Source organism: Colobus angolensis, unplaced genomic scaffold, assembly GCF_000951035.1.
Source record: "Colobus angolensis palliatus isolate OR3802 unplaced genomic scaffold, Cang.pa_1.0 Scaffold512, whole genome shotgun sequence".
NCBI classification, from domain to species: Eukaryota; Metazoa; Chordata; class Mammalia; order Primates; family Cercopithecidae; genus Colobus; species Colobus angolensis.
Window position 1 is genome coordinate 182,541 of NW_012118622.1, and position 7,807 is coordinate 190,347.

General features: G+C 44.4%; 1 pseudogene; it reads left to right on the forward strand.

The window, feature by feature from the left end:
* Window positions 1-6,612, forward strand: part of LOC105525022 — an 11,227-nt pseudogene extending 4,615 nt beyond the window's left edge.
* The last annotated feature ends 1,195 nt before the right edge of the window (window positions 6,613-7,807 follow it).

The window sequence follows — 7,807 nt, forward strand, 5'->3', positions numbered from 1 at the left end:
GGGCGGATCATGAGGTCAGGAGATCGAGACCATCCTGGCAAACACGGTGAAACCTCGTCTCTACTAAAAATACAAACAAATTAGCCGGGCGTGTTGCTGGGAACCTGTAGTCCCAACTACATGGGAGGCTGAGGCAGGAGAATAGCATGAACCTGGGAGTTGTAGCTTGCAGTGAGCCAAGATGGTGCCAGTGCACTCCAGCCTGGGCAACAGAGCGAGACTGTCTCAGGAAAACAAAACAAACAACAAAAAGCTGTTAGAGAAATGAAGAACGTTTTTGATGATTACTGGTAGACTGCACACAGCGGAGGAAAGAATCCCTAGCTTGAGGATGTATCAATAGAAACTTGCAAAACTGAAACAGGAAAGTTCAAAAAGAGTAGGGGGAAAAAAGGTGGAACAACATATTCTACTTCATATTTAATATTTTGTATTGACAATAGCAATTTTTAAAATTTTGTAGTTGTGGGACGACTACCAAGGCTGTAACATACACGTAATGGGAATACTGGTGGTTTTGGGGACCTGTTAGATGTGGCCAGGGGGTGCTGTCTGATGGTTTTACTGCCTATGCCATGTACAGTTGTTTCCTCCTGATGATGCCATTTTCATAAGTTGGGGTTCTTCGTGTGGGGGACACATGAGCCATTGGTGTATCACTTAGACACTTCCTATTTCACACAAACTGAAACTCGAGTTGCATTTCCTAAAGTTAAGAGAAAATGAAGAAAGCATTTCACATACCTGTTTTGGGCTCCTCCCCATTTTTCCTAACTCTGCACAGAAATTAGAAACAGGGAGTTCTTTCTATATTTACTAACATAACACACATCACTTCTTTTAATTCTGCATCATTCCTCCCTTTATATAATTGACACATTGTCCAGTTCTGTCCTTTTAACAGGACTCTCTCTACTTAAGGACTTGCTAATTTCAAATCATCTTTGGCATCTTTCTTTGAGCATAATGTGATCCTGCTGGAATTTACCCTACATCTAAACCTTAATTGGATATCAAGAGAAATACTACTACCAGCAATTGATCTTAGATGTTTGGACCATCAGTAAAAATTTCCACTTATGACAACATTTTAATGTCTCCTCCAAATTTATTTTGGTTTTGTTACTAGAGTCAGAACATAACATGACGTCTAAACTCCTGACAACTTTTTATGGGAAAATTGCAGTATTACAAATTGAGCACCCCAAATCCTGAAATCCAAAATCTGAAATGCTCCCAAATCCAACACTTCTGACAACTTATATGATGCTAAAAAGAAGTGCTCTGTGGAGCATTTTGGATTTTAAATTTTTCAGATTTGGGATGCTAACCCAGTACATCTACTACAAATATTCCAAAATAAAAAAAAAAGTTAGAAATCCAAAACACCTGGTTGTAAGCTTTCTGCATAAGGTGCACTTTGTCTGCATGAACTGTAGCCATAAAGCTGTACAGGAGATCTCTAGATCCTCCTCATCCTGCATAACTGAAAGTGCACACCTCCGGAACAATGCCCTATTCTCCCAAACCCAGCTCTTGGAAACCACTATTCTACTCTCTGATTCACTCTGGAATCCACTGAGATGAGATGCATAGAATAGTCAAACTCATAGAATCAGAGAGTAGAACGTCTAAGGAGAGAAAGTATCTGCAAGACTTATTCCCAAATATTGGTCTAATAGCCACCAAACACAAATGGTCCGTAAGGGCCAGACTTCCATCATCTATTCATGTTCGCCCTTTCCATCAGTCAGTTCTGCATTTACAAACATCCACATATATTTCTAGAAAGATCCACATAGTCCTCACTTGTTCTCTACAGGGGGAAGGGAACTTCATGGACACAGAACAGGGAACATGGTCTTAGTCCAAAGCTATCAGCTCTTGCTTGTCCCCTTCACTCCTTGTAGGTCATTCCTTGGACTCTGCTCTATCTTTAGAGGACACTGGCTCAAGTCAGTCACTATGAGACAGCTGGGAAAACTGCCCCACCTTGTGGCTCCATTGCCTGATGACTGAACTGACCTCCAGGCTTGACTCTGGTCTCCCCTGTGTTATTTCTGCTGAAGTACCCAGTCCCAGGCCAGGCTTCCCAGTATACGAAGGGTTTACGGACAATGGGAAGTTCCATTATCCATCTCTAGGGTGTCCTTGAAAGGGAAGCTGCAGAGAAAACATACGTTGGGGGGCAAAGAAAACTGAAACTAAGAAGATTCCAGCACTGCATGCTCCAGGTGAGGACCACAGGGTGGGCCAGGCAGGCAATTAGAGAGGGAAGGACTCAGAGAGGCACCAGGGGCTGTGACTGCTGGTCCCGTGTCTTTGCATGACACAATGCTGCTGCTCAATTCACACTTGAGAAAGTCTGTGCTACTCCCACATACAGAAGGCAGCCTAACAGTCTCTGAGACCTCAGATTGCTATGCATCTGTCTTGTAACACACACACCTGCCATTGGCTTTTAAGGACTTGGGTGGGCTGAGAAGTGGGAAATGCCATCTGTGATTGAAAAATGTCTTTGGAGGAATAAAAGGTGCCACACAGAGCAATCTTCTCTCTGTTATCTGCACAGTGGAGACTCCCAAGCCCTCCATCTCCAGCAGCAACTTAAACCCCAGGGAGGGCACAGAGACTGTGATCTTATCCTGTGATCCTGACACTGAGGATGTAAGCTACCGGTGGTGGTTAAAGGGTCAGAGCCTCCCTATCAGTCGCCCATGGCAGCTGTTCGAAAACAGCAGGATCCTCACTCTATATGGTGTCACAAAGGATATTGCAGGACCCTATGAATGTGAAATGAAGAACCCAGTGAGTTCCAGCCGCAGTGACCCAGTCACCCTGAATCTCATCTGTGAGTATCTTCTGTTCCTCTGTGAGCCAGGCTGCCATCCCAAATACACATAGCCAGTGACCAGGCCTCCCAGTCACTCTCAGGTCCAAGTACAGAGACCTTTATCCCTGGACATCAAAGCTGGCCATGACTACTAAGGGTAGGCTTAGGTTTGATCAACAATTGGAGAGAAGAGGCTGCTCCTGTCAAGGGAGGCTCAGGGTCCACAGGTTATGATGGGAGAAACAGGTGAATGTCTCAGGCTCCACATCAGTTAACACAGCAGGGATTTGGCTGGGACTTCAGTGTTGTGACTTAGCTCACAGGGCCACTGTGGCCCTTCCACAGACCAGGATTTTCCCTTCCTTCTCACAACATCAGCTGTGACTTTGTACTCTTTGCTCCAGATGGCTTGGATGCCCCCACCATTTCTTCTTCATACACCTATTAGCACACAGGGGAAGTCCTCTAGGTCTCCTGCCTCACAGACTCTCACCCACTGGCAGAGCATTCTTGGCTGATTGATGGGAATCAATCCATCCAGCAATCAACACAAGTGATCTTTATCCCCCATATCACTAAAACATATAGAGGGATCTATGTCTGTTTCATCCATAACTCAGCCACTGGTGGAACAAATCTCACAATCAATAGGATCATAGGCCCTGGTAAGTGGATCCCTGGAGCTTTGGCAACATGTTTTCCAGTGAAGTCTATCTGGCTATCAGGGAAGAGCCACCTGCCCTCTGCTAAGGGAGAGGGAAAATCAAAAACCCAGGACAGGGAATATGTTTCTGCTTCAAAACCACCAGCCTTTGTGTGTCCCCTTCACTCTTTCTAGTTCACTCTTTAGACTATACACTAACAGTGAACAATCTGAAAGGAAATTAAGAAAAGAATTTCAATTCACATTAACATCAAAAGGAATAAAATATTTTGGGATAAGATTAACCAAAAAGGTCAAAGGGTTATACCCTGAAAACTCCAAAACATTACTGAAAGAAACTAAAGATGACATCAATATATGGAAAGTCATTTCATTCTCACGGATTGGAAGAATCAATATTGTTAGGAAGACAATGCTATCTAAAGTGAGCTGCAGATTCAACGCAACCACTACCAGAATCCCAGTAACATTTTTTTTGCAGAATTACAAAAATCCGTCCTAAATCTGACCTGACAGGTTCTTATTAATGACTGCCACAACAGAGACACTGAGAAAGAGATGCAACCATGAAAAGGTGGAAAATTTTGATGACATAGAAAATAGCAATCAGCCTCTCTCACATCCCAAAGCCTTCAAAAATATATAATCATAGCATTGCCACTATGGAATTGATCAAAAACTAATCACCAAGCTAGAAACGTGGTGAGAGAAAAAAAAAGGGGGGCAAGAATGTATTTGGCCTATCACCTCCCACTTTTGTATACTTAATTGATGCTGAAAAGAAATGCTCACTGGAGCATTTTAGATTTTGAATCTTTCAGATTTGGGATGCTAAACCAGTAAGTATATGACAAATAGTTCAGAATGAAAAAATGTCAGAAATCCAAAACACTTTTTGTTGTAAGTCTTATGCATAAGAAATGCTCAGTCTCTGTGAACTATAGGCATTGAGCTGTACAGCAGATGTCTAGAACCTCCCCATCTGGCATAACTGAAACTGCACACACATGAACAACTTCTGATTCTCCCCACTCCCAGCTCCTGACAACCAGCAGTTTCTTCCCAGATTCACTTTGGAATCCACTTACATGAGGTCCCTAGAGTAGTCAAACCCATGGAATCGGAGAGTAGAGTGTCCAATGAAAGAAAATATTTGGAAAAATTCTCCCCAAATTTGTCTGATATCCATCAAACACACATGGTCCATGAGGACCAGATTTCCAGCAGTTCATTCCCATCCTTTCCACCAGTCAGTTCTGCATTTTCAAATCTCCACATGTATTTCTGGAAAGATCCACATAGTCCTCACCTGCCCTCTGCAGAAGGAGAGGAAACTTAAAGAACCCAGAACAGGGAACATGGTTCTGTTCCAAACCCACCAACTCTTGCCTGTCCCCTTCACTCTTTCTACACATCATTCCTTGCACTGTGCTCTATCTTTGGAGGTCACTGGCTCAAGTAAGTCATCATGAAACACCTGCAAAAAACTGCCCTACCTTGTGCCTCCACTGCCTGATGACTGAAATGACCTCCAGGCTGGACTCTGGTCTCCCCTGTCTTATTTCTGCTGAAACATCCAGTCCTAGGCCAGGCTGCTCAGTATCTTCAGGGTTTCAGGACAATGGGTAGTCCCATTATTACTCATCTCTAGAATGTCCTTGGAAATGGAAGCTGCAGAGAAATCACATCTAGGGGGGCAAAGTAGGATGGAATTTGGAAGAGGCCCAGCAGTTGCACATTCCAGGTAAGGAATCCAAGGTGAGCCAGCCAGAAAGCTGATTAGAGAGGGACTGGGAGGTGTACCAGGGACTATGACTCCCACTGACATGTCTGTCCATGACCCAACACTGCTGCTCAATTCACACTTGAGAAAGTCTGTGCTTCTCTAAGACAGAGCAGGTGGCCTCACAGTCTTTGAGCCCTTAGATCATCATGCATCTGTCTTGTGACACACGCAACAGCTATTGGCTTTCAAGGACCTGGGTGGGCTGAGGGGAGGGAGATGCCAACTCTGATTGAAGGATGTCCATGGAGGAATCAAAGGTACCATACAGGACAATCTTCTCTCTGTTATCCACACAGTTCCAGGCTAACGCAACCTGGTGAAAACAGGATCCCCATTCTAGGCAATGCCACAAGAAATGACACAGGCCCCTAAAAATGTGAAAAATGGGACCAAGTTGTTAGCACCCCCAGTGACCCTGTCACCCTGGATGTCCTTTGTATCTTTGGTTTCTCTGTGGACCAGGCCACCCGCTAAAATCCAAATGAACACAGGCCAGGCATCTCAGTCTCTCTCAGGTCCAAGTACAGATACTTTTGTTTCTGGACACCAGGGCTGGCCATGACTCCCTGCCCTGGGAAATTCTGGGTATGCACAGCCTCAAACAAAAATATAAGGAGAGGAGATGCTCTTGTCATTGGAGACTTGGGGTCTACAGCCTGTGATGGGAGAAACAGATGAATACCTCAGGCTTTGGCCCAGTGAACACAGGAGCGATTTGGCTGGGCCTTGAGGGGGTGTCTTGTCTCAGAGGGACACTGTGTCCCTTTAAGAGACCAGGAACAGCCCCTTCCTTCAGACAACATCACCTGTGACTTTATTCTTTTACTCCAGATGGTCCGCACGTCCCCAGCATTTTATCTTCATCCCCCTATTACCGTTCAGGAGAAAACCTCTACTTGTACTGCTTCGCGGAATCTAACCCACCAGCAGAGTATTCTTGGGCATTTAATGGGAAGTTTCTGCAATCAGGACAAGAGCTCTCTATCCGCCAAATTACTACAAAGCATGGCGGAATCTATGGTTGCACCGCTCGTAACTCAGCCACTGGCCTTGAAAGTTCCACAGTCACGACGATCAAAGTCTCTGGTAAGTGGATCCCTGCATCACTGGCAATAGGGTTTTAGGTGGAGTTTATCTGCCTTTCAGAGAAGACCCAGGAAAACATTTTAATTCCCAGCCTGTGTCCCATTGGCAAAAGCAAATCCTAAATTATCCTACTGAACCCTCCCAATTTGTCTCTATGGACTCTCTTCTCCTTGTTTTTGTTTTCTCATGGCTGACTTTGTGTCCAGCCTGAGAAAGGTGGGGTGGGGGCTTTGTCAGCCCTGAGCCCTATGTGGTGGAAGAGGCTTCACAGAGGGACAAGAAGGAGAGTCTTCAAGATCCAGTTGCTTCTCACTGTCACCAACACAACACTTTCTGCCACGTCTTTAATTTTTCCCTACTGCATGACCTACAAGGAGCATCTGAGGCTTTGAAACAAGCTCACATTTTTCCCCCAAATGAAAGTAGGAAACCCCTTGGATGAGAGAGGAGCAGCTCAGACTGCTCCCTGCTCTGCTCCGGGCTTCTCCAGTGACTGGCCCTGCCTGACTCCACGTGGTGTGGGACCAGCAAGTGTGGAGAAAGAGCCCTGGTGGCTTGTCCTGAATTCAGCTAAATCGAACTGCCAGTTGATGTGAAGGCTAGGATGCAGGGAAATTAAAAGAGAAGGAGACTTGGGGCAGACTCTTGAGCTGTGTCATGGCTCTGAAGTCACTGGCCATATGAGGCTGTTGGCACAGCATGTGGGACACAGCACAGAGGACAGTGAGTGATGCACACTTGGAGACATAGGGAGATTCACCTCTGGGGTTCTGCATGGCAGGAAGGGGCTATGCCAAAAACTGTGTATTTATAGAGTGTAAGACTACCAGGACACTTTATATATATCCAATATAAGGCTTATCATTAACTAGGTGTGCAATTTAGTGTTGTGTAAACATCACACTATTCATTTCCAGAACTATCACCTTTTACTGTATTAAACCTCTGTACCCAGTAAACAGTAACTCTCACTCCTTCTCCCCCTAACCCTTAGCACCCACTATTCTACTTTCTGTCTCTATGTAACTGGCTATTCTATCTTTTATAAATGGAATTATATAATAATTATCTTTTCATGTCTTGCTTATTTCAGTTATCATAATGTCTTCAAGGTTCATCCTCTTTGCACGATGTATTGGAATTTTATTCCTTATTAAGGTTGAATAACATTTCGATGTATAGATATACCTCATTTCCCTATCCACTTCTCTTTCTTTTTTTAATTTATTTTTATTTTTATTATTATACTTTAAGTTCTAGGGTATATGTGCATAACGTGTAGGTTTGTTACATATGTATACTTGTGCCATGTTGGTGTGTTGCACCCATCAACTCATCAGCACCCATCAACTCGTCATTTACATCAGGTATAACTCCCAATGCAATCCCTCCCCACAACTCCCCATTATAGGCCCCGGTGTGTGATGTTCCCTTTCCT